The sequence below is a fragment of the Hyla sarda genome, unplaced genomic scaffold (assembly GCF_029499605.1).
Source record: "Hyla sarda isolate aHylSar1 unplaced genomic scaffold, aHylSar1.hap1 scaffold_178, whole genome shotgun sequence".
Classification (NCBI taxonomy): Eukaryota; Metazoa; Chordata; class Amphibia; order Anura; family Hylidae; genus Hyla; species Hyla sarda.
In genome coordinates, this window is record NW_026608424.1 from 38,827 (window position 1) to 64,680 (window position 25,854).

A 25,854-nucleotide genomic window follows, 5' to 3' on the forward strand; every position below is an offset into this window, starting at 1 on the left:
CATTGCACTAATGGATTGGTCATCAGCTGGCTGTCTATGTCCCGCATCAATATAGACCAAAGTACAGAGGGTTAGGCTATGCTATTGTGCACCTACCTGATGCATCAGAAGGTGCGAGGCCCTTGCTAAATTCTGTGCACAGACTTTGAGATCTATGCTTTAGACTGTATCTAAACCTGCTCCAACATGGACTGACATTCTGGCCTACTTTCAGCCGATGCGACTTGTCTGTCGCTGAACAGTCGCTTTTTATGTATTCAGCACCTATGTATAATGTTGTAAAAATGCTCTAGAAGCTAAAGTCGCAGAAATGTCACACATATTTGGCCTGCAACTTTCTGTGCGACAAATTCAGACAGGAAAAATCAGTATAAATCCTTAGAAAATTATCCCCCAGTGTTTCCATCTGCTGGCGGTATTGAATAAGCATTGCTGCACTGATGGGGTATGCATTAGACGAAAAAAAAGAAGAAAAAGAAGAATAATACGCCCAGAAAAGAGGCGAAAAGGAGAAAAACGTAAAAAAACGTGAAAAAAAAGTAAGAGGAAGAGAAGGGAAAAAAAGGTGGAAATGGGTTTAAAAGTGATTTCGGCGGAGAAATATATATATATATATATATATATATATATATATATATATATATGCGCACACACACACATAGATATAAACGTATTCTCCGTTGAGATATTGCAGCCGCTGCTGTGTCCAGGCCCAGGAGCCTTAGCACTGTGCTGTGATGTCACTCAATACCACTGACATCACTAGGTGTAAACAACATCTCTCCTTTGCTGTGTATGTGACTATGGAGCTGTTTGGTGATGTCGTCTATTACGGCCTTCATAGAAGCAACAGGAGATTGTTGCATCCATCTAGAACCCTCAGAACTACAGTGCTATGATGTCACTCACTTCCACAGGCCTTGCAGAGTGTAAACAACAACAACCCAGCTTTGTTGTGTATGTAACCAAAGGGATTTGTGATGTCACCTAGAACCTTCACAGCAGCGACAGCTTTATGAGGAGCATCAGCACTGCTCTGCCTGAGCAGAACCATCACCGCCATAGGTTGTCAAATAACCCGGATTTAACCCACACAGGTAAGTCCAATGGGGTGCAGGCATGTCCTCTATGCTTACAGCTTCCCGTGGGTGTTGGTTTGATACCGTTTGGGGACAGCCAAGGAGGCATCTGCAGGCAACAAAGGTAGGTGTGTGCTTGTGTGTGTGTTTCCTATGCAGATCCTAAGCCCAGTGTCACATGCAAGTAGGAGGAGTAAGAAGGGTTCCTGGCAAATCCGGGTTATGGATTGCATTTAAAAAGGCCCCGTGGGAGTGCAATGGGCCCCTGTCTTGCTGCTTAGCAATAATGGTATGGGTTTAGGTTCTGCTGTGTGTACTGGTGGTTGACTGCCCCCCAGCCCAGAGTGTGCATGGAAAATTGTCTGGCAGCCTCCCTGACAGCAAGCAGTGATAGTGCCCATGAAGGGGACCTTGTTGGGCCCGCCCCTTTCACGGTTATCGCTTCTCGGCCTTTTGGCTAAGATCAAGTGTAGTATCTGTTCTTATCAGTTTAATATCTGATACGTCCCCTATCTGGGGACCATATATTAAATGGATTTTTGAGAACGGGGGCCGATTTCGAAGCTTGCTTCCGTCGCCCTATGCATTGACCCGATATGGCAGTATCTTCGGGTACAGTGCACCACCCCCTTACAGGGTTAAAAAGAAAGATTCCTACTTTCATTGCTACCTGCTTGCTGGCTAGCCAGCTAGCCAGCCCTGTGGGCCTTGCTGCTGCTGCAGCCAAAAAACAAAAGGTGGTGCTGCTGCTGCTTCTGCTGCTTCTGCTTCTGCTTGTGTCTGGCCCCTGTTGGAGCGTCCAGGCACAGGACTTCTGCTGCTGCTGACTAAATGGCCTCCTTAATTGGATCATTTGAGTAGCCAGCACACCTGTGCAGGTAGGGCATGACATGATAGGCAGCTGCCTTGATAGCGGGTGGGTGCTGAATGTTCCTAATTGACAAAATAAGATTAATGCTTATGAAGAAATATAAAATCTCATCCCTTCCCCAATATCGCGCCACACCCCTACCCCTTAATTCCCTGGTTGAACGTGATGGACATATGTCTTTTTTCGACCGTACTAACTATGTAACTATGTAACATAACATGGGGGGGGGGGGGGGGGGGTCTCCTTGCTGTTCACACAGGTGTGTCATTGCTGTACATTGACCATGCATTGCTTCTGTGGTATTGCAAAGGCAAAGACAAATGCTTCCAGCCATCCATTGCACTAATGGATTGGTCATCAGCTGGCTGTCTATGTCCCGCATCAATATAGACCAAAGTACAGAGGGTTAGGCTATGCTATTGTGCACCTACCTGATGCATCAGAAGGTGCGAGGCCCTTGCTAAATTCTGTGCACAGACTTTGAGATCTATGCTTTAGACTGTATCTAAACCTGCTCCAACATGGACTGACATTCTGGCCTACTTTCAGCCGATGCGACTTGTCTGTCGCTGAACAGTCGCTTTTTATGTATTCAGCACCTATGTATAATGTTGTAAAAATGCTCTAGAAGCTAAAGTCGCAGAAATGTCACACATATTTGGCCTGCAACTTTCTGTGCGACAAATTCAGACAGGAAAAATCAGTATAAATCCTTAGAAAATTATCCCCCAGTGTCTCCATCTGCTGGCGGTATTGAATAAGCATTGCTGCACTGATGGGGTATGCATTAGACGAAAAAAAAGAAGAAAAAGAAGAATAATACGCCCAGAAAAGAGGCGAAAAGGAGAAAAACGTAAAAAAACGTGAAAAAAAAGTAAGAGGAAGAGAAGGGAAAAAAAGGTGGAAATGGGTTTAAAAGTGATTTCGGCGGAGAAATATATATATATATATATATATATATATATATATATATATATATATATGCGCACACACACACATAGATATAAACGTATTCTCCGTTGAGATATTGCAGCCGCTGCTGTGTCCAGGCCCAGGAGCCTTAGCACTGTGCTGTGATGTCACTCAATACCACTGACATCACTAGGTGTAAACAACATCTCTCCTTTGCTGTGTATGTGACTATGGAGCTGTTTGGTGATGTCGTCTATTACGGCCTTCATAGAAGCAACAGGAGATTGTTGCATCCATCTTGAACCCTCAGAACTACAGTGCTATGATGTCACTCACTTCCACAGGCCTTGCAGAGTGTAAACAACAACAACCCAGCTTTGTTGTGTATGTAACCAAAGGGATTTGTGATGTCACCTAGAACCTTCACAGCAGCGACAGCTTTATGAGGAGCATCAGCACTGCTCTGCCTGAGCAGAACCATCACCGCCATAGGTTGTCAAATAACCCGGATTTAACCCACACAGGTAAGTCCAATGGGGTGCAGGCATGTCCTCTATGCTTACAGCTTCCCGTGGGTGTTGGTTTGATACCGTTTGGGGACAGCCAAGGAGGCATCTGCAGGCAACAAAGGTAGGTGTGTGCTTGTGTGTGTGTTTCCTATGCAGATCCTAAGCCCAGTGTCACATGCAAGTAGGAGGAGTAAGAAGGGTTCCTGGCAAATCCGGGTTATGGATTGCATTTAAAAAGGCCCCGTGGGAGTGCAATGGGCCCCTGTCTTGCTGCTTAGCAATAATGGTATGGGTTTAGGTTCTGCTGTGTGTACTGGTGGTTGACTGCCCCCCAGCCCAGAGTGTGCATGGAAAATTGTCTGGCAGCCTCCCTGACAGCAAGCAGTGATAGTGCCCATGAAGGGGACCTTGTTGGGCCCGCCCCTTTCACGGTTATCGCTTCTCGGCCTTTTGGCTAAGATCAAGTGTAGTATCTGTTCTTATCAGTTTAATATCTGATACGTCCCCTATCTGGGGACCATATATTAAATGGATTTTTGAGAACGGGGGCCGATTTCGAAGCTTGCTTCCGTCGCCCTATGCATTGACCCGATATGGCAGTATCTTCGGGTACAGTGCACCACCCCCTTACAGGGTTAAAAAGAAAGATTCCTACTTTCATTGCTACCTGCTTGCTGGCTAGCCAGCTAGCCAGCCCTGTGGGCCTTGCTGCTGCTGCAGCCAAAAAACAAAAGGTGGTGCTGCTGCTGCTTCTGCTGCTTCTGCTTGTGTCTGGCCCCTGTTGGAGCGTCCAGGCACAGGACTTCTGCTGCTGCTGACTAAATGGCCTCCTTAATTGGATCATTTGAGTAGCCAGCACACCTGTGCAGGTAGGGCATGACATGATAGGCAGCTGCCTTGATAGCGGGTGGGTGCTGAATGTTCCTAATTGACAAAATAAGATTAATGCTTATGAAGAAATATAAAATCTCATCCCTTCCCCAATATCGCGCCACACCCCTACCCCTTAATTCCCTGGTTGAACGTGATGGACATATGTCTTTTTTCGACCGTACTAACTATGTAACTATGTAACATAACATGGGGGGGGGGGGGGGGGGGGGGTCTCCTGGCTGTTCACACAGGTGTGTCATTGCTGTACATTGACCATGCATTGCTTCTGTGGTATTGCAAAGGCAAAGACAAATGCTTCCAGCCATCCATTGCACTAATGGATTGGTCATCAGCTGGCTGTCTATGTCCCGCATCAATATAGACCAAAGTACAGAGGGTTAGGCTATGCTATTGTGCACCTACCTGATGCATCAGAAGGTGCGAGGCCCTTGCTAAATTCTGTGCACAGACTTTGAGATCTATGCTTTAGACTGTATCTAAACCTGCTCCAACATGGACTGACATTCTGGCCTACTTTCAGCCGATGCGACTTGTCTGTCGCTGAACAGTCGCTTTTTATGTATTCAGCACCTATGTATAATGTTGTAAAAATGCTCTAGAAGCTAAAGTCGCAGAAATGTCACACATATTTGGCCTGCAACTTTCTGTGCGACAAATTCAGACAGGAAAAATCAGTATAAATCCTTAGAAAATTATCCCCCAGTGTCTCCATCTGCTGGCGGTATTGAATAAGCATTGCTGCACTGATGGGGTATGCATTAGACGAAAAAAAAGAAGAAAAAGAAGAATAATACGCCCAGAAAAGAGGCGAAAAGGAGAAAAACGTAAAAAAACGTGAAAAAAAAGTAAGAGGAAGAGAAGGGAAAAAAAGGTGGAAATGGGTTTAAAAGTGATTTCGGCGGAGAAATATATATATATATATATATATATATATATATATATATATATATGCGCACACACACACATAGATATAAACGTATTCTCCGTTGAGATATTGCAGCCGCTGCTGTGTCCAGGCCCAGGAGCCTTAGCACTGTGCTGTGATGTCACTCAATACCACTGACATCACTAGGTGTAAACAACATCTCTCCTTTGCTGTGTATGTGACTATGGAGCTGTTTGGTGATGTCGTCTATTACGGCCTTCATAGAAGCAACAGGAGATTGTTGCATCCATCTTGAACCCTCAGAACTACAGTGCTATGATGTCACTCACTTCCACAGGCCTTGCAGAGTGTAAACAACAACAACCCAGCTTTGTTGTGTATGTAACCAAAGGGATTTGTGATGTCACCTAGAACCTTCACAGCAGCGACAGCTTTATGAGGAGCATCAGCACTGCTCTGCCTGAGCAGAACCATCACCGCCATAGGTTGTCAAATAACCCGGATTTAACCCACACAGGTAAGTCCAATGGGGTGCAGGCATGTCCTCTATGCTTACAGCTTCCCGTGGGTGTTGGTTTGATACCGTTTGGGGACAGCCAAGGAGGCATCTGCAGGCAACAAAGGTAGGTGTGTGCTTGTGTGTGTGTTTCCTATGCAGATCCTAAGCCCAGTGTCACATGCAAGTAGGAGGAGTAAGAAGGGTTCCTGGCAAATCCGGGTTATGGATTGCATTTAAAAAGGCCCCGTGGGAGTGCAATGGGCCCCTGTCTTGCTGCTTAGCAATAATGGTATGGGTTTAGGTTCTGCTGTGTGTACTGGTGGTTGACTGCCCCCCAGCCCAGAGTGTGCATGGAAAATTGTCTGGCAGCCTCCCTGACAGCAAGCAGTGATAGTGCCCATGAAGGGGACCTTGTTGGGCCCGCCCCTTTCACGGTTATCGCTTCTCGGCCTTTTGGCTAAGATCAAGTGTAGTATCTGTTCTTATCAGTTTAATATCTGATACGTCCCCTATCTGGGGACCATATATTAAATGGATTTTTGAGAACGGGGGCCGATTTCGAAGCTTGCTTCCGTCGCCCTATGCATTGACCCGATATGGCAGTATCTTCGGGTACAGTGCACCACCCCCTTACAGGGTTAAAAAGAAAGATTCCTACTTTCATTGCTACCTGCTTGCTGGCTAGCCAGCTAGCCAGCCCTGTGGGCCTTGCTGCTGCTGCAGCCAAAAAACAAAAGGTGGTGCTGCTGCTGCTTCTGCTGCTTCTGCTTCTGCTTGTGTCTGGCCCCTGTTGGAGCGTCCAGGCACAGGACTTCTGCTGCTGCTGACTAAATGGCCTCCTTAATTGGATCATTTGAGTAGCCAGCACACCTGTGCAGGTAGGGCATGACATGATAGGCAGCTGCCTTGATAGCGGGTGGGTGCTGAATGTTCCTAATTGACAAAATAAGATTAATGCTTATGAAGAAATATAAAATCTCATCCCTTCCCCAATATCGCGCCACACCCCTACCCCTTAATTCCCTGGTTGAACGTGATGGACATATGTCTTTTTTCAACCGTACTAACTATGTAACTATGTAACATAACATGGGGGGGGGGGGGGGGGGGGTCTCCTTGCTGTTCACACAGGTGTGTCATTGCTGTACATTGACCATGCATTGCTTCTGTGGTATTGCAAAGGCAAAGACAAATGCTTCCAGCCATCCATTGCACTAATGGATTGGTCATCAGCTGGCTGTCTATGTCCCGCATCAATATAGACCAAAGTACAGAGGGTTAGGCTATGCTATTGTGCACCTACCTGATGCATCAGAAGGTGCGAGGCCCTTGCTAAATTCTGTGCACAGACTTTGAGATCTATGCTTTAGACTGTATCTAAACCTGCTCCAACATGGACTGACATTCTGGCCTACTTTCAGCCGATGCGACTTGTCTGTCGCTGAACAGTCGCTTTTTATGTATTCAGCACCTATGTATAATGTTGTAAAAATGCTCTAGAAGCTAAAGTCGCAGAAATGTCACACATATTTGGCCTGCAACTTTCTGTGCGACAAATTCAGACAGGAAAAATCAGTATAAATCCTTAGAAAATTATCCCCCAGTGTCTCCATCTGCTGGCGGTATTGAATAAGCATTGCTGCACTGATGGGGTATGCATTAGACGAAAAAAAAGAAGAAAAAGAAGAATAATACGCCCAGAAAAGAGGCGAAAAGGAGAAAAACGTAAAAAAACGTGAAAAAAAAGTAAGAGGAAGAGAAGGGAAAAAAAGGTGGAAATGGGTTTAAAAGTGATTTCGGCGGAGAAATATATATATATATATATATATATATATATATATATATATATATATATGCGCACACACACACATAGATATAAACGTATTCTCCGTTGAGATATTGCAGCCGCTGCTGTGTCCAGGCCCAGGAGCCTTAGCACTGTGCTGTGATGTCACTCAATACCACTGACATCACTAGGTGTAAACAACATCTCTCCTTTGCTGTGTATGTGACTATGGAGCTGTTTGGTGATGTCGTCTATTATGGCCTTCATAGAAGCAACAGGAGATTGTTGCATCCATCTTGAACCCTCAGAACTACAGTGCTATGATGTCACTCACTTCCACAGGCCTTGCAGAGTGTAAACAACAACAACCCAGCTTTGTTGTGTATGTAACCAAAGGGATTTGTGATGTCACCTAGAACCTTCACAGCAGCGACAGCTTTATGAGGAGCATCAGCACTGCTCTGCCTGAGCAGAACCATCACCGCCATAGGTTGTCAAATAACCCGGATTTAACCCACACAGGTAAGTCCAATGGGGTGCAGGCATGTCCTCTATGCTTACAGCTTCCCGTGGGTGTTGGTTTTGATACCGTTTGGGGACAGCCAAGGAGGCATCTGCAGGCAACAAAGGTAGGTGTGTGCTTGTGTGTGTGTTTCCTATGCAGATCCTAAGCCCAGTGTCACATGCAAGTAGGAGGAGTAAGAAGGGTTCCTGGCAAATCCGGGTTATGGATTGCATTTAAAAAGGCCCCGTGGGAGTGCAATGGGCCCCTGTCTTGCTGCTTAGCAATAATGGTATGGGTTTAGGTTCTGCTGTGTGTACTGGTGGTTGACTGCCCCCCAGCCCAGAGTGTGCATGGAAAATTGTCTGGCAGCCTCCCTGACAGCAAGCAGTGATAGTGCCCATGAAGGGGACCTTGTTGGGCCCGCCCCTTTCACGGTTATCGCTTCTCGGCCTTTTGGCTAAGATCAAGTGTAGTATCTGTTCTTATCAGTTTTCATGCTGGTGGGGATGGGTGCTGCATGGAGGATGCAGGTGTACCAGGGCTTTCCGGGGCTGGTTCTGAGGAATCAGCTCGACGGCTGCCCCGATGTGACCTGTTCCCTCCGGGTCTCGCCATGAGGCTGAGAGGGTCTAGAGCCGAGGTACTTTTGTGCCTCGGGGAGTGGTGACCCCGAGGTGCCGAAACTCACTGGGAGAATAGACTCACTGAGTTGAAGCACGGGCACCATAATCTCTTCACCTTGTGGCACTCACCTCTTGATTCCCGGCCTTCTGGCTAGGATCAGAGAAATTTTTATAGATCCGGCCGGATGTCCGGGCAGTATATCTGCACACATTCACTTATTTATTTCTTTTTTGTCTCACTGTGTCACTTTTTGCGTGTTGTGTGTTCACAGGATTGGTCAGGATGCGGTAGCCCTTCTGGGTGTCCCTCCTGGCGGTCTAGGGGAGGTGTGTGTGGCCATTAGGTTCCGCACCTCCCTGCAAACACCCCGGGTACTCCTGCTTTGGCAGGGTACCTACCGTAATCGGCTCTGCGGGCAGATACCTTGACTAACGCCAAGGGGGATGCCGGGAGCATTTGTGGTCCCCTAGTAGCTTCGGCGAAAAGGGACATCGAACCTGGAACCTCGCAGGTACCTTTTGGTCCGGAGGCGAAGGGTAAGGTTTGTTGGGGGGCCTCTCTCCTATCGGAGAAGGGCTTGCGATAGACCGCATCCTTTGTGCACGTTTTTTTAGTGTAACACGTTTGCACTTTTTCTTGCACTTTGGGTGAATCGAAAGCACGTTCCTCGGCTTTAGATAAAAAAAAAAAAAAAAAAAAAAAAAATCTGTTCTTATCAGTTTAATATCTGATACGTCCCCTATCTGGGGACCATATATTAAATGGATTTTTGAGAACGGGGGCCGATTTCGAAGCTTGCTTCCGTCGCCCTATGCATTGACCCGATATGGCAGTATCTTCGGGTACAGTGCACCACCCCCTTACAGGGTTAAAAAGAAAGATTCCTACTTTCATTGCTACCTGCTTGCTGGCTAGCCAGCTAGCCAGCCCTGTGGGCCTTGCTGCTGCTGCAGCCAAAAAACAAAAGGTGGTGCTGCTGCTGCTTCTGCTGCTTCTGCTTCTGCTTGTGTCTGGCCCCTGTTGGAGCGTCCAGGCACAGGACTTCTGCTGCTGCTGACTAAATGGCCTCCTTAATTGGATCATTTGAGTAGCCAGCACACCTGTGCAGGTAGGGCATGACATGATAGGCAGCTGCCTTGATAGCGGGTGGGTGCTGAATGTTCCTAATTGACAAAATAAGATTAATGCTTATGAAGAAATATAAAATCTCATCCCTTCCCCAATATCGCGCCACACCCCTACCCCTTAATTCCCTGGTTGAACGTGATGGACATATGTCTTTTTTCGACCGTACTAACTATGTAACTATGTAACATAACATGGGGGGGGGGGGGGGGTCTCCTGGCTGTTCACACAGGTGTGTCATTGCTGTACATTGACCATGCATTGCTTCTGTGGTATTGCAAAGGCAAAGACAAATGCTTCCAGCCATCCATTGCACTAATGGATTGGTCATCAGCTGGCTGTCTATGTCCCGCATCAATATAGACCAAAGTACAGAGGGTTAGGCTATGCTATTGTGCACCTACCTGATGCATCAGAAGGTGCGAGGCCCTTGCTAAATTCTGTGCACAGACTTTGAGATCTATGCTTTAGACTGTATCTAAACCTGCTCCAACATGGACTGACATTCTGGCCTACTTTCAGCCGATGCGACTTGTCTGTCGCTGAACAGTCGCTTTTTATGTATTCAGCACCTATGTATAATGTTGTAAAAATGCTCTAGAAGCTAAAGTCGCAGAAATGTCACACATATTTGGCCTGCAACTTTCTGTGCGACAAATTCAGACAGGAAAAATCAGTATAAATCCTTAGAAAATTATCCCCCAGTGTCTCCATCTGCTGGCGGTATTGAATAAGCATTGCTGCACTGATGGGGTATGCATTAGACGAAAAAAAAAGAAGAAAAAGAAGAATAATACGCCCAGAAAAGAGGCGAAAAGGAGAAAAACGTAAAAAAACGTGAAAAAAAAGTAAGAGGAAGAGAAGGGAAAAAAAGGTGGAAATGGGTTTAAAAGTGATTTCGGCGGAGAAATATATATATATATATATATATATATATATATATATATATATATATATATGCGCACACACACACATAGATATAAACGTATTCTCCGTTGAGATATTGCAGCCGCTGCTGTGTCCAGGCCCAGGAGCCTTAGCACTGTGCTGTGATGTCACTCAATACCACTGACATCACTAGGTGTAAACAACATCTCTCCTTTGCTGTGTATGTGACTATGGAGCTGTTTGGTGATGTCGTCTATTACGGCCTTCATAGAAGCAACAGGAGATTGTTGCATCCATCTTGAACCCTCAGAACTACAGTGCTATGATGTCACTCACTTCCACAGGCCTTGCAGAGTGTAAACAACAACAACCCAGCTTTGTTGTGTATGTAACCAAAGGGATTTGTGATGTCACCTAGAACCTTCACAGCAGCGACAGCTTTATGAGGAGCATCAGCACTGCTCTGCCTGAGCAGAACCATCACCGCCATAGGTTGTCAAATAACCCGGATTTAACCCACACAGGTAAGTCCAATGGGGTGCAGGCATGTCCTCTATGCTTACAGCTTCCCGTGGGTGTTGGTTTGATACCGTTTGGGGACAGCCAAGGAGGCATCTGCAGGCAACAAAGGTAGGTGTGTGCTTGTGTGTGTGTTTCCTATGCAGATCCTAAGCCCAGTGTCACATGCAAGTAGGAGGAGTAAGAAGGGTTCCTGGCAAATCCGGGTTATGGATTGCATTTAAAAAGGCCCCGTGGGAGTGCAATGGGCCCCTGTCTTGCTGCTTAGCAATAATGGTATGGGTTTAGGTTCTGCTGTGTGTACTGGTGGTTGACTGCCCCCCAGCCCAGAGTGTGCATGGAAAATTGTCTGGCAGCCTCCCTGACAGCAAGCAGTGATAGTGCCCATGAAGGGGACCTTGTTGGGCCCGCCCCTTTCACGGTTATCGCTTCTCGGCCTTTTGGCTAAGATCAAGTGTAGTATCTGTTCTTATCAGTTTAATATCTGATACGTCCCCTATCTGGGGACCATATATTAAATGGATTTTTGAGAACGGGGGCCGATTTCGAAGCTTGCTTCCGTCGCCCTATGCATTGACCCGATATGGCAGTATCTTCGGGTACAGTGCACCACCCCCTTACAGGGTTAAAAAGAAAGATTCCTACTTTCATTGCTACCTGCTTGCTGGCTAGCCAGCTAGCCAGCCCTGTGGGCCTTGCTGCTGCTGCAGCCAAAAAACAAAAGGTGGTGCTGCTGCTGCTTCTGCTGCTTCTGCTTCTGCTTGTGTCTGGCCCCTGTTGGAGCGTCCAGGCACAGGACTTCTGCTGCTGCTGACTAAATGGCCTCCTTAATTGGATCATTTGAGTAGCCAGCACACCTGTGCAGGTAGGGCATGACATGATAGGCAGCTGCCTTGATAGCGGGTGGGTGCTGAATGTTCCTAATTGACAAAATAAGATTAATGCTTATGAAGAAATATAAAATCTCATCCCTTCCCCAATATCGCGCCACACCCCTACCCCTTAATTCCCTGGTTGAACGTGATGGACATATGTCTTTTTTCGACCGTACTAACTATGTAACTATGTAACATAACATGGGGGGGGGGGGGGGGGTCTCCTGGCTGTTCACACAGGTGTGTCATTGCTGTACATTGACCATGCATTGCTTCTGTGGTATTGCAAAGGCAAAGACAAATGCTTCCAGCCATCCATTGCACTAATGGATTGGTCATCAGCTGGCTGTCTATGTCCCGCATCAATATAGACCAAAGTACAGAGGGTTAGGCTATGCTATTGTGCACCTACCTGATGCATCAGAAGGTGCGAGGCCCTTGCTAAATTCTGTGCACAGACTTTGAGATCTATGCTTTAGACTGTATCTAAACCTGCTCCAACATGGACTGACATTCTGGCCTACTTTCAGCCGATGCGACTTGTCTGTCGCTGAACAGTCGCTTTTTATGTATTCAGCACCTATGTATAATGTTGTAAAAATGCTCTAGAAGCTAAAGTCGCAGAAATGTCACACATATTTGGCCTGCAACTTTCTGTGCGACAAATTCAGACAGGAAAAATCAGTATAAATCCTTAGAAAATTATCCCCCAGTGTCTCCATCTGCTGGCGGTATTGAATAAGCATTGCTGCACTGATGGGGTATGCATTAGACGAAAAAAAAGAAGAAAAAGAAGAATAATACGCCCAGAAAAGAGGCGAAAAGGAGAAAAACGTAAAAAAACGTGAAAAAAAAGTAAGAGGAAGAGAAGGGAAAAAAAGGTGGAAATGGGTTTAAAAGTGATTTCGGCGGAGAAATATATATATATATATATATATATATATATATATATATATATTTATAAATATATATGCGCACACACACACATAGATATAAACGTATTCTCCGTTGAGATATTGCAGCCGCTGCTGTGTCCAGGCCCAGGAGCCTTAGCACTGTGCTGTGATGTCACTCAATACCACTGACATCACTAGGTGTAAACAACATCTCTCCTTTGCTGTGTATGTGACTATGGAGCTGTTTGGTGATGTCGTCTATTACGGCCTTCATAGAAGCAACAGGAGATTGTTGCATCCATCTTGAACCCTCAGAACTACAGTGCTATGATGTCACTCACTTCCACAGGCCTTGCAGAGTGTAAACAACAACAACCCAGCTTTGTTGTGTATGTAACCAAAGGGATTTGTGATGTCACCTAGAACCTTCACAGCAGCGACAGCTTTATGAGGAGCATCAGCACTGCTCTGCCTGAGCAGAACCATCACCGCCATAGGTTGTCAAATAACCCGGATTTAACCCACACAGGTAAGTCCAATGGGGTGCAGGCATGTCCTCTATGCTTACAGCTTCCCGTGGGTGTTGGTTTGATACCGTTTGGGGACAGCCAAGGAGGCATCTGCAGGCAACAAAGGTAGGTGTGTGCTTGTGTGTGTGTTTCCTATGCAGATCCTAAGCCCAGTGTCACATGCAAGTAGGAGGAGTAAGAAGGGTTCCTGGCAAATCCGGGTTATGGATTGCATTTAAAAAGGCCCCGTGGGAGTGCAATGGGCCCCTGTCTTGCTGCTTAGCAATAATGGTATGGGTTTAGGTTCTGCTGTGTGTACTGGTGGTTGACTGCCCCCCAGCCCAGAGTGTGCATGGAAAATTGTCTGGCAGCCTCCCTGACAGCAAGCAGTGATAGTGCCCATGAAGGGGACCTTGTTGGGCCCGCCCCTTTCACGGTTATCGCTTCTCGGCCTTTTGGCTAAGATCAAGTGTAGTATCTGTTCTTATCAGTTTAATATCTGATACGTCCCCTATCTGGGGACCATATATTAAATGGATTTTTGAGAACGGGGGCCGATTTCGAAGCTTGCTTCCGTCGCCCTATGCATTGACCCGATATGGCAGTATCTTCGGGTACAGTGCACCACCCCCTTACAGGGTTAAAAAGAAAGATTCCTACTTTCATTGCTACCTGCTTGCTGGCTAGCCAGCTAGCCAGCCCTGTGGGCCTTGCTGCTGCTGCAGCCAAAAAACAAAAGGTGGTGCTGCTGCTGCTTCTGCTGCTTCTGCTTCTGCTTGTGTCTGGCCCCTGTTGGAGCGTCCAGGCACAGGACTTCTGCTGCTGCTGACTAAATGGCCTCCTTAATTGGATCATTTGAGTAGCCAGCACACCTGTGCAGGTAGGGCATGACATGATAGGCAGCTGCCTTGATAGCGGGTGGGTGCTGAATGTTCCTAATTGACAAAATAAGATTAATGCTTATGAAGAAATATAAAATCTCATCCCTTCCCCAATATCGCGCCACACCCCTACCCCTTAATTCCCTGGTTGAACGTGATGGACATATGTCTTTTTTCGACCGTACTAACTATGTAACTATGTAACATAACATGGGGGGGGGGGGGGGGGGGGGGTCTCCTGGCTGTTCACACAGGTGTGTCATTGCTGTACATTGACCATGCATTGCTTCTGTGGTATTGCAAAGGCAAAGACAAATGCTTCCAGCCATCCATTGCACTAATGGATTGGTCATCAGCTGGCTGTCTATGTCCCGCATCAATATAGACCAAAGTACAGAGGGTTAGGCTATGCTATTGTGCACCTACCTGATGCATCAGAAGGTGCGAGGCCCTTGCTAAATTCTGTGCACAGACTTTGAGATCTATGCTTTAGACTGTATCTAAACCTGCTCCAACATGGACTGACATTCTGGCCTACTTTCAGCCGATGCGACTTGTCTGTCGCTGAACAGTCGCTTTTTATGTATTCAGCACCTATGTATAATGTTGTAAAAATGCTCTAGAAGCTAAAGTCGCAGAAATGTCACACATATTTGGCCTGCAACTTTCTGTGCGACAAATTCAGACAGGAAAAATCAGTATAAATCCTTAGAAAATTATCCCCCAGTGTCTCCATCTGCTGGCGGTATTGAATAAGCATTGCTGCACTGATGGGGTATGCATTAGACGAAAAAAAAGAAGAAAAAGAAGAATAATACGCCCAGAAAAGAGGCGAAAAGGAGAAAAACGTAAAAAAACGTGAAAAAAAAGTAAGAGGAAGAGAAGGGAAAAAAAGGTGGAAATGGGTTTAAAAGTGATTTCGGCGGAGAAATATATATATATATATATATATATATATATATATATATATATATGCGCACACACACACATATATATAAACGTATTCTCCGTTGAGATATTGCAGCCGCTGCTGTGTCCAGGCCCAGGAGCCTTAGCACTGTGCTGTGATGTCACTCAATACCACTGACATCACTAGGTGTAAACAACATCTCTCCTTTGCTGTGTATGTGACTATGGAGCTGTTTGGTGATGTCGTCTATTACGGCCTTCATAGAAGCAACAGGAGATTGTTGCATCCATCTTGAACCCTCAGAACTACAGTGCTATGATGTCACTCACTTCCACAGGCCTTGCAGAGTGTAAACAACAACAACCCAGCTTTGTTGTGTATGTAACCAAAGGGATTTGTGATGTCACCTAGAACCTTCACAGCAGCGACAGCTTTATGAGGAGCATCAGCACTGCTCTGCCTGAGCAGAACCATCACCGCCATAGGTTGTCAAATAACCCGGATTTAACCCACACAGGTAAGTCCAATGGGGTGCAGGCATGTCCTCTATGCTTACAGCTTCCCGTGGGTGTTGGTTTGATACCGTTTGGGGACAGCCAAGGAGGCATCTGCAGGCAACAAAGGTAGGTGTGTGCTTGTGTGTGTGTTTCCTATGCAGATCCTAAGCCCAGTGTCACATGCAAGTAGGAGGAGTAAGAAGGGTTCCTGGCAAATCCGGGTTATGGATTGCATTTAAAAAGGCCCCGTGGGAGTGCAATGGGCCCCTGTCTTGCTGCTTAGCAATAATGGTATGGGTTTAGGTTCTGCTGTGTGTACTGGTGGTTGACTGCCCCCCAGCCCAGAGTGTGCATGGAAAATTGTCTGGCAGCCTCCCTGACAGCAAGCAGTGATAGTGCCCATGAAGGGGACCTTGTTGGGCCCGCCCCTTTCACGGTTATCGCTTCTCGGCCTTTTGGCTAAGATCAAGTGTAGTATCTGTTCTTATCAGTTTAATATCTGATACGTCCCCTATCTGGGGACCATATATTAAATGGATTTTTGAGAACGGGGGCCGATTTCGAAGCTTGCTTCCGTCGCCCTATGCATTGACCCGATATGGCAGTATCTTCGGGTACAGTGCACCACCCCCTTACAGGGTTAAAAAGAAAGATTCCTACTTTCATTGCTACCTGCTTGCTGGCTAGCCAGCTAGCCAGCCCTGTGGGCCTTGCTGCTGCAGCCAAAAAACAAAAGGTGGTGCTGCTGCTGCTGCTTCTGCTGCTTCTGCTTGTGTCTGGCCCCTGTTGGAGCGTCCAGGCACAGGACTTCTGCTGCTGCTGACTAAATGGCCTCCTTAATTGGATCATTTGAGTAGCCAGCACACCTGTGCAGGTAGGGCATGACATGATAGGCAGCTGCCTTGATAGCGGGTGGGTGCTGAATGTTCCTAATTGACAAAATAAGATTAATGCTTATGAAGAAATATAAAATCTCATCCCTTCCCCAATATCGCGCCACACCCCTACCCCTTAATTCCCTGGTTGAACTTGATGGACATATGTCTTTTTTCGACCGTACTAACTATGTAACTATGTAACATAACATGGGGGGGGGGGGGGGGGGGGTCTCCTGGCTGTTCACACAGGTGTGTCATTGCTGTACATTGACCATGCATTGCTTCTGTGGTATTGCAAAGGCAAAGACAAATGCTTCCAGCCATCCATTGCACTAATGGATTGGTCATCAGCTGGCTGTCTATGTCCCGCATCAATATAGACCAAAGTACAGAGGGTTAGGCTATGCTATTGTGCACCTACCTGATGCATCAGAAGGTGCGAGGCCCTTGCTAAATTCTGTGCACAGACTTTGAGATCTATACTTTAGACTGTATCTAAACCTGCTCCAACATGGACTGACATTCTGGCCTACTTTCAGCCGATGCGACTTGTCTGTCGCTGAACAGTCGCTTTTTATGTATTCAGCACCTATGTATAATGTTGTAAAAATGCTCTAGAAGCTAAAGTCGCAGAAATGTCACACATATTTGGCCTGCAACTTTCTGTGCGACAAATTCAGACAGGAAAAATCAGTATAAATCCTTAGAAAATTATCCCCCAGTGTCTCCATCTGCTGGCGGTATTGAATAAGCATTGCTGCACTGATGGGGTATGCATTAGACGAAAAAAAAGAAGAAAAAGAAGAATAATACGCCCAGAAAAGAGGCGAAAAGGAGAAAAACGTAAAAAAACGTGAAAAAAAAGTAAGAGGAAGAGAAGGGAAAAAAAGGTGGAAATGGGTTTAAAAGTGATTTCGGCGGAGAAATATATATATATATATATATATATATATATATATATATATATATATACGCGCACACACACACATATATATAAACGTATTCTCTGTTGAGATATTGCAGCCGCTGCTGTGTCCAGGCCCAGGAGCCTTAGCACTGTGCTGTGATGTCACTCAATACCACTGACATCACTAGGTGTAAACAACATCTCTCCTTTGCTGTGTATGTGACTATGGAGCTGTTTGGTGATGTCGTCTATTATGGCCTTCATAGAAGCAACAGGAGATTGTTGCATCCATCTAGAACCCTCAGAACTACAGTGCTATGATGTCACTCACTTCCACAGGCCTTGCAGAGTGTAAACAACAACAACCCAGCTTTGTTGTGTATGTAACCATAGGGATTTGTGATGTCACCTAGAACCTTCACAGCAGCGACAGCTTTATGAGGAGCATCAGCACTGCTCTGCCTGAGCAGAACCATCACCGCCATAGGTTGTCAAATAACCCGGATTTAACCCACACAGGTAAGTCCAATGGGGTGCAGGCATGTCCTCTATGCTTACAGCTTCCCGTGGGTGTTGGTTTGATACCGTTTGGGGACAGCCAAGGAGGCATCTGCAGGCAACAAAGGTAGGTGTGTGCTTGTGTGTGTGTTTCCTATGCAGATCCTAAGCCCAGTGTCACATGCAAGTAGGAGGAGTAAGAAGGGTTCCTGGCAAATCCGGGTTATGGATTGCATTTAAAAAGGCCCCGTGGGAGTGCAATGGGCCCCTGTCTTGCTGCTTAGCAATAATGGTATGGGTTTAGGTTCTGCTGTGTGTACTGGTGGTTGACTGCCCCCCAGCCCAGAGTGTGCATGGAAAATTGTCTGGCAGCCTCCCTGACAGCAAGCAGTGATAGTGCCCATGAAGGGGACCTTGTTGGGCCCGCCCCTTTCACGGTTATCGCTTCTCGGCCTTTTGGCTAAGATCAAGTGCAGTTGCCTTGGTCTCGCCTGAGGGTGCGATCTCTGGGTTTACCCAGTTTGCTGGAAGGGATTCTCTTTCTGTGGTTTCGTGCCGACAGTTCTGCCTGGAGAGATGGCTGGTCTGAAGAATACCATTCGTTTGGAGGTGGATCCCGGAAGTGCTGTGAAGAACAATGTTGTTTACCTGGTTCGGGACATCATCATGCTGAAGCTTGGAGTGGACAAGTCAGAAATATTCAGCGTTAATGAGGCTCCTCGCAAGGGTTCTTATGAGGTCACCTTTGAGCAGGAAGGTAGGTGCCTTGATGTTTATGAACGTTTGAGAAATTTCAGCAAGGACCCCATGATGGAGGGAGTGAAGATTACTCCTTTGTTTGGGTTTCAAGAAAAAACTGTCCTTGTGCATGTTTATAACCCTTTCACGGATGTGGCTATAATTGAAAGTTTTCTGCGCCAATATTGTGACTCTGTGCGTGGAGGTGAAAAACAGACCAATGTACTGGGAATCTTTAATTGCAAATATAAATTTGTTGTGAAACTGAAAGTGGATCCCAGTTGTGTTGGTGGCTTTAAACATCCCCCAGCTAGTTTTTCAGTTGCTGGACATAGGGGATATTTATCCTATGCTGGACAGCCTTATTATTGCCGCAATTGTTTTTCTTTTGGCCACGTGAAAGAGAGCTGCCTTAAGGGACAGGTGTGCCGGAACTGTAATGGTACTGGTCACCATGCGGGGAGTTGCCCCAACACAAAAAAATGTGACCTGTGCCGTGAGGAAGGGCATGTTTATAAAGACTGTCCTGGTACAAAAAGACCAAGCTATGCAAGTGCTGCAAGAGGGGAGGAAATTGTGAGGAAGTTGGCCCCTCAAAAACTGAAAGTTATTCCTCAGAAACCTGTGGATGTACAAGTTGCGGTGGCTGATGCCTTTAGGAAGCTGGAGGAGGTGATTGAGGGAGTGCAGAGCCCTGTTCACACAGCTGAATCTGTTCATCCCTCTGATCCTGCTAACATAGAGGAGTTTCAGTCCTCTGGAGAGACTAGTTTGTGTAACAGGGAGGGTGGTGGGAAACATAATGTCCAGGATGAAAATAATGATGGCTTCAAGCTGGTGCATGGTGGGAAGTCCGCCAAAAAAAGACGTGGTGAGGAGAGTACGAATTTGGCGCCAGAAACCAGGAACACATTTGAAGTGCTGGAAACGGACATTATGGAGACTGCTGAAAGTGGTGAATAGATATGCCGGGACTTGATATGAAATGTTATCAGGTGGTGAAGCACCTGTTTTCTAATGACTTTGTTATACCTGCTTTGTGTTTTACTATGTGTTCTCAATAGGTTTGCCGGGACTTGATATGCAAATGATATCAGGTAGTGAATCACCTATTTTCTAATGGTTATGTTATACCTGCTTTGTGTTTGTATATAGTTATGAGCATTATTATTTGTTCTCAAAATGTGAGAGTATTTAAAAATAAGGCTAGGAGAGCTGCTATTTTAAGTTTTTTAGCACAAGAGAATGCTTCAATTTTCTGTTTGCAGGAATGTGGTATTGAGTTCGCAGTAAGTCAGGATGAATGGGTGTATAGTCGGTGTGTGTGGTCTGGGAGTTCAGTGAATAAGAATGATGGTGTGGGTGTTTTAATTAAATCACCTGAAATTTCTGTTGAAAGTTATTTAGTTATTGAGCCTGGTAGGTGTATTTCTGTTAATTTATGTTATAAAGGTATTATGTTTCGTGTTATAAATGTGTATGCTTCTGCATGCAAAAATGAAAGAAAAAATTTGTTTGAGAAATTAAAATTTTATGTTCAAGGTAAAATACCTATTATTTTAGTTGGAGATATGAATGTGGACTTATGTAAGAAAGCATTTGATATATCAGGAAGAAAATTATTTGAGTTAGTTTCAGATTTTAGGTTTAAAGATATTCAGGATTTATGCAAAGTTAGTCCTAATTTATGCACTTATCATGCAGATAGGGGGAATGTTCACTCTAAGTTAGATTATTGTTTTTTGTCTGAGAATGTTAATGCATTAAGTTACAGACAGAGGTCTGTTTGTTATTCGGACCATGAGTCTTTGCTGTGTGAGATTGATGTGGGTCAGAATGCTGTGTATGGGAGAGGTTTGTGGAAGATGAATATTAAACATTTAGATAGTGTGGATGTGAGAGACCAGTATGAATGCATATATAAAAAATGGCGTGAAAGGAAAAGTGAGTTTGATAACATTATTTTGTGGTGGGAATGGGTTAAAAAGAAAACAAAATCCTTTTTTAGGTCTTTTGGTTATAAAATTGCTGCTATTAAGAGGGAACAATATGTTAAGTTAAATGCCCGTCTATCCTTTTTGTATAGATTGAGAGACTGTGGTGTGGATGTTCAGAATGAAATTGTGAGTGTTAAAAGGGACATTAATGAGTTTGTGTTGGAGAAAGGGAGGAGTATTATGTATAGAGCTAAATTAGATAAGAGGGAACATGATGAAAAATGTTCACGTTATTTTTTCAAAAAAGTTTTTTCAAAAAAGCCGGTTATTGATGTGATTGTGAAAGAGGATGGTAGTGTTGTGTCTGGTGATGGTGTGAGTGAGGAAGTTGCAGTTTTTTATGAAGAATTGTATGGAGAGAAGTGGAGGGATGAGAATTTGGAGAATGAGGTATTGAGTGTGTTGGAAAGGAAACTTGGAGAGGCTGAGCAGGCTTTTGTTATGCGTGGTATATCAAGTGAGGAAGTTTGGGATGTAGTGCAGAAAATGTCAGCAAATAAGACTCCAGGTGAGGATGGTTTGCCTGTGGAATTTTATCGGTTGTTATGGAATGTGGTGGGGAAGGATGTAGTTGAAGTGTGTCAGTTTATGTGGGAGAATATGGAGGTTGCGGAGAGTATGCGTGGGGGTGTGGTTGTGCTGATTCCGAAAAAAGGGGATTTAAAAAGTTTAAAGAATTGGCGTCCAATTACATTACTTAATTGTGATTATAAGATCTATGCGAAAATTATTGCCAATCGGATGAGAGATGTTGTTGAAAGCGTGGTGGGTGATGATCAGTTTTGTGCTGTGCCTGGACGTCGTATACAGGAGAGTTTGTGTTTGTTGAGAGATTGTTTGTGGGATTGTAAGAGTAGGAAGCAAGATGTGTGTTTGTTGTCATTAGATTTTGAAAAAGCGTATGATAGGCTGTCTCATAGTTTCTTGTTCAGGGTGTTGTTGCGTATGGGTTTTCCGAGTGACTTTGTGTGGAGAGTTAGGAGTTTGTATGACAAAATATATAGTAGGATGCTTGTTAATGGATGTGTGGGGAGAAGAGTGAATGTGTTCTCAGGGGTTAGGCAGGGGTGTCCTTTATCACCAGTGGCATTTATATGTGCTATTGAGCCTCTGGTATGTATGATTAGGAGGGATAAGATAGTGAGAGGTGTACGCATTCCTGGTAGTGATGGAAGGGAGTTTAAAGTTAATGCTTATATGGATGATGTATGTGTCCTGTGTGATTCTGAGTCCGCTGTGAGGAGGGTGAAACTTTTAGTGTCTATTTTTTGTGGTGCATCTGCTTTTAAGGTTAATTGGTTAAAGAGTGAATGTAAGTGTTTTGGTGAGAGTAGATTAAGTAGAGATGTTGGGGTGAATGTTGTGGAGGGGTCTATTAAAGTGTTGGGGATTAAGTTTAGTGACGATTTGGATGGGAAAGAGAGTTGGGAGGAGGCGAAAAAGAAGGTGGAGTTGCGTCTAAATTATTGGAGTTTGAGAAGTCTTTCCTTCATTGGGAAGATTGTAGTTATTAAAAGTGTTGTGTTACCAATTTTTCTGTATGTTGCTATGATTTTTCCTCCCCATTATATGGGTTTGAGGAGCTTGAACAGGGTTCTGTTTGTCTTTTTTTGGGGTTCTAAAGTTGAGAGGTTGAGGAGAGAAATAGTGGTGAAAAATTGGAAGAAGGGTGGTATGAGTTTTCCAAATTTGGAGGTGTACTTTGGAGTGAATATTTTAGTTTTTATTTTAGCTATTATTGGGAGTGATAGAAAGGTGTCCTGTATGACAAGATTTCTGGCTGGTAGATTTTTTGTCAGGTTGAAGTGGTGTGAGAGGGATTTGAATAGGCCTATTGCTTTTGAGGTTCCTAAATGGTATGAGTGGGTTGTGAGGTTTTTGGAGAAATTTGAGTTGATAGAAGAAGAGGTGAGTGTTTTGAAGAATAAACGTTTGTTGATGAAAATGATTGAGAGTAAAGAGGTTGTATGTAATATTAATTCTGTGAGAGGAGCGGATGTGGAAAAAGTTTGGAAGAAAGTGAGGATGGATGGTATGTCTAATAAGCAAAAGGAGATTGTATGGCAAAGTTTGCATGGGGTGTTGCCAGTGAGAGAGTTTCAGAAAGCAAGGGGTTTGGTGAGATGTGATGTGTGTCCTAGGGAGAATTGTAATGGTTTTGAAAGTGTTATTCATCTTTTTTGGAATTGTAAGTATGCTCGTGAGGTTGTGAGAAAACTTGGGCCTTTGTGCAAGGAATTAACAGGTGTGGAATTTTTGTATTATGAAATGATGATGTTTGGATTATGTGTGAGTGGTGGTCAGAATGAAAGAGTGTTGTGGTTATTGTTGTCGTGTATTAAAGAAGTCTTATGGGATGTTCGGAATGTTTATTTGTTTTTGAGAAAGGAAATAAGTGTAAATAATAGTGTGAGGATGGTGTTAGGAAAGCTTTATTTGTGTTATTTGTGGGATGCTAGGAGGGGTGGGATTGATGCGGAGGGTATTTGGAAAACGAAAAAATGGATTCATTCTGTTGATTTATCTTGATGTTTTTCATGTACTTGTAATTTTGTCTGTTTTTGATTATAAATAAAGTTCCCGATGATGAGAGGGTTGTGTGTTACAGAAAGTTTGTAATGCCAGTTTTGAAAGTATTGTTTTGAGTACTTTCATCCCTTATCTGAGGGTTTAAAAAAAAAAAAAAAAAAAAAAAAATCTGTTCTTATCAGTTTAATATCTGATACGTCCCCTATCTGGGGACCATATATTAAATGGATTTTTGAGAACGGGGGCCGATTTCGAAGCTTGCTTCCGTCGCCCTATGCATTGACCCGATATGGCAGTATCTTCGGGTACAGTGCACCACCCCCTTACAGGGTTAAAAAGAAAGATTCCTACTTTCATTGCTACCTGCTTGCTGGCTAGCCAGCTAGCCAGCCCTGTGGGCCTTGCTGCTGCAGCCAAAAAACAAAAGGTGGTGCTGCTGCTTCTGCTGCTTCTGCTTGTGTCTGGCCGCTGTTGGAGCGTCCAGGCACAGGACTTCTGCTGCTGCTGACTAAATGGCCTCCTTAACCCCTTAAGGACCGGAGGTTTTTCCGTTTTTGCATTTTCGTTTTTTGCTCCTTGCCTTTAAAAAATCATAACTCTTTCAAATTTACACCTAAAAATCCATATGATGGCTTATTTTTTGCGCCACCAATTCTACTTTGTAATGACGTCAGTCATTTTGCCTAAAAATCTATGGTGAAGCGGGAAAAAAAATCATTGTGCGACAAAATTGAAAAAAAACACGCTGTTTTGTAACTTTTGGGGGCTTCCGTTTCTACGTAGTACATTTTTCGGTAAAAATGACACCTGATATGTATTCTGTAGGTCCATACGATTAAAATGATACCCTACTTATATAGGTTTGATTTTGTCGGACTTCTGGAAAAAATCATAACTACATGCAGGAAAATTAATACGTTTAAAATTGTCATCTTCTGACCCCTATAACTTTTTTATTTTTCCGTGTATGGGGCGGTATGAGGGCTCATTTTTTGCGACGTGATCTGAAGTTTTTAACGGTACCATTTTTGCATTGATAGGACTTATTGATCACTTTTTATTCATTTTTAAATGATATAAAAAGTGACCAAAAATGCACTATTTTGGACTTTGGAATTTTTTTGCGCGCACGCCATTGACCGAGCGGTTTAATTAATGATATATTTTTATAATTCGGACATTTCCGCACGCGGTGATACCACATATGTTTATTTTTATTTTTATTTACACTGTGTTTTTTTTTTTATTGGAAAAGGGGGGTGATTCAAACTTTTAATAGGGGAGGAGTTAAATGATCTTTATTCACTTTTTTTTTTCACTTTTTTTTTGCAGTGTTATAGGTCCCATAGGGACCTATAACACTGCACACACTGATCTTCTATGTTGATCACTGGTTTCTCATAAGAAACCAGTGATCAACGATTCTGCCGGATGACTGCTCATGCCTGGATCTCAGGCACTGAGCAGTCATTCGGCGATCGGACAGCGAGGAGGCAGGAAGGGGCCCTCCCGCTGTCCTGTCAGCTGTTCGGGATGCCGCGATTTCACCGCGGCTATCCCGAACAGCCCACTGAGCTAGCCGGGATGCTTTCGGTTTCACTTTAGACGCGGCGTTCAACTTTGAACGCCGCGTCTAAAGGGTTAATAGCGCGCGGCACAGCGATCAATGCCGCGCGCTATTAGCCACGGGTCCCGGCCGTTGTTAGAGGCCGGGCCCGACCCGCTATGACGCGGGGCCACGCCGTGGCCCCGCGTTATAGATCGGGAGTGGACACATGACGTTCCAGTACGTCATGTGTCCTTAAGGGGTTAATTGGATCATTTGAGTAGCCAGCACACCTGTGCAGGTAGGGCATGACATGATAGGCAGCTGCCTTGATAGCGGGTGGGTGCTGAATGTTCCTAATTGACAAAATAAGATTAATGCTTATGAAGAAATATAAAATCTCATCCCTTCCCCAATATCGCGCCACACCCCTACCCCTTAATTCCCTGGTTGAACTTGATGGACATATGTCTTTTTTCGACCGTACTAACTATGTAACTATGTAACATAACATGGGGGGGGGGGGGGGGGTCTCCTGGCTGTTCACACAGGTGTGTCATTGCTGTACATTGACCATGCATTGCTTCTGTGGTATTGCAAAGGCAAAGACAAATGCTTCCAGCCATCCATTGCACTAATGGATTGGTCATCAGCTGGCTGTCTATGTCCCGCATCAATATAGACCAAAGTACAGAGGGTTAGGCTATGCTATTGTGCACCTACCTGATGCATCAGAAGGTGCGAGGCCCTTGCTAAATTCTGTGCACAGACTTTGAGATCTATGCTTTAGACTGTATCTAAACCTGCTCCAACATGGACTGACATTCTGGCCTACTTTCAGCCGATGCGACTTGTCTGTCGCTGAACAGTCGCTTTTTATGTATTCAGCACCTATGTATAATGTTGTAAAAATGCTCTAGAAGCTAAAGTCGCAGAAATGTCACACATATTTGGCCTGCAACTTTCTGTGCGACAAATTCAGACAGGAAAAATCAGTATAAATCCTTAGAAAATTATCCCCCAGTGTCTCCATCTGCTGGCGGTATTGAATAAGCATTGCTGCACTGATGGGGTATGCATTAGACGAAAAAAAAGA

The 25,854-nt window shown here is 44.8% G+C and overlaps 8 non-coding genes and 1 pseudogene across 8 annotated transcripts; all 9 read left to right on the plus strand.

Annotated features, from left to right (window-relative positions):
- Window positions 1-1,516: 1,516 nt before the first annotated feature.
- LOC130313703 (U2 spliceosomal RNA) lies at window positions 1,517-1,707 on the plus strand. The gene has a single exon (XR_008861580.1). It is a non-coding gene; the product is annotated as a U2 spliceosomal RNA (small nuclear RNA).
- A 2,098-nt stretch (window positions 1,708-3,805) lies between these two features.
- LOC130313704 (U2 spliceosomal RNA) lies at window positions 3,806-3,996 on the plus strand. Its single transcript, XR_008861581.1, has one exon. It is a non-coding gene; the product is annotated as a U2 spliceosomal RNA (small nuclear RNA).
- Window positions 3,997-6,087: 2,091 nt separating this feature from the next.
- On the plus strand, window positions 6,088-6,278 carry LOC130313706 (U2 spliceosomal RNA). Its single transcript, XR_008861582.1, has one exon. It is a non-coding gene; the product is annotated as a U2 spliceosomal RNA (small nuclear RNA).
- A 2,100-nt stretch (window positions 6,279-8,378) lies between these two features.
- Window positions 8,379-8,538, plus strand: LOC130313689 (U2 spliceosomal RNA; annotated as a pseudogene).
- Window positions 8,539-9,231: 693 nt separating this feature from the next.
- On the plus strand, window positions 9,232-9,423 carry LOC130313682 (U2 spliceosomal RNA). Its single transcript, XR_008861571.1, has one exon. It is a non-coding gene; the product is annotated as a U2 spliceosomal RNA (small nuclear RNA).
- A 2,098-nt stretch (window positions 9,424-11,521) lies between these two features.
- Window positions 11,522-11,712, plus strand: LOC130313708 (U2 spliceosomal RNA). The gene has a single exon (XR_008861584.1). It is a non-coding gene; the product is annotated as a U2 spliceosomal RNA (small nuclear RNA).
- Window positions 11,713-13,816: 2,104 nt separating this feature from the next.
- On the plus strand, window positions 13,817-14,007 carry LOC130313709 (U2 spliceosomal RNA). Its single transcript, XR_008861585.1, has one exon. It is a non-coding gene; the product is annotated as a U2 spliceosomal RNA (small nuclear RNA).
- Window positions 14,008-16,104: 2,097 nt separating this feature from the next.
- On the plus strand, window positions 16,105-16,295 carry LOC130313710 (U2 spliceosomal RNA). Its single transcript, XR_008861586.1, has one exon. It is a non-coding gene; the product is annotated as a U2 spliceosomal RNA (small nuclear RNA).
- Window positions 16,296-23,336: 7,041 nt separating this feature from the next.
- On the plus strand, window positions 23,337-23,533 carry LOC130313675 (U2 spliceosomal RNA). The gene has a single exon (XR_008861566.1). It is a non-coding gene; the product is annotated as a U2 spliceosomal RNA (small nuclear RNA).
- The last annotated feature ends 2,321 nt before the right edge of the window (window positions 23,534-25,854 follow it).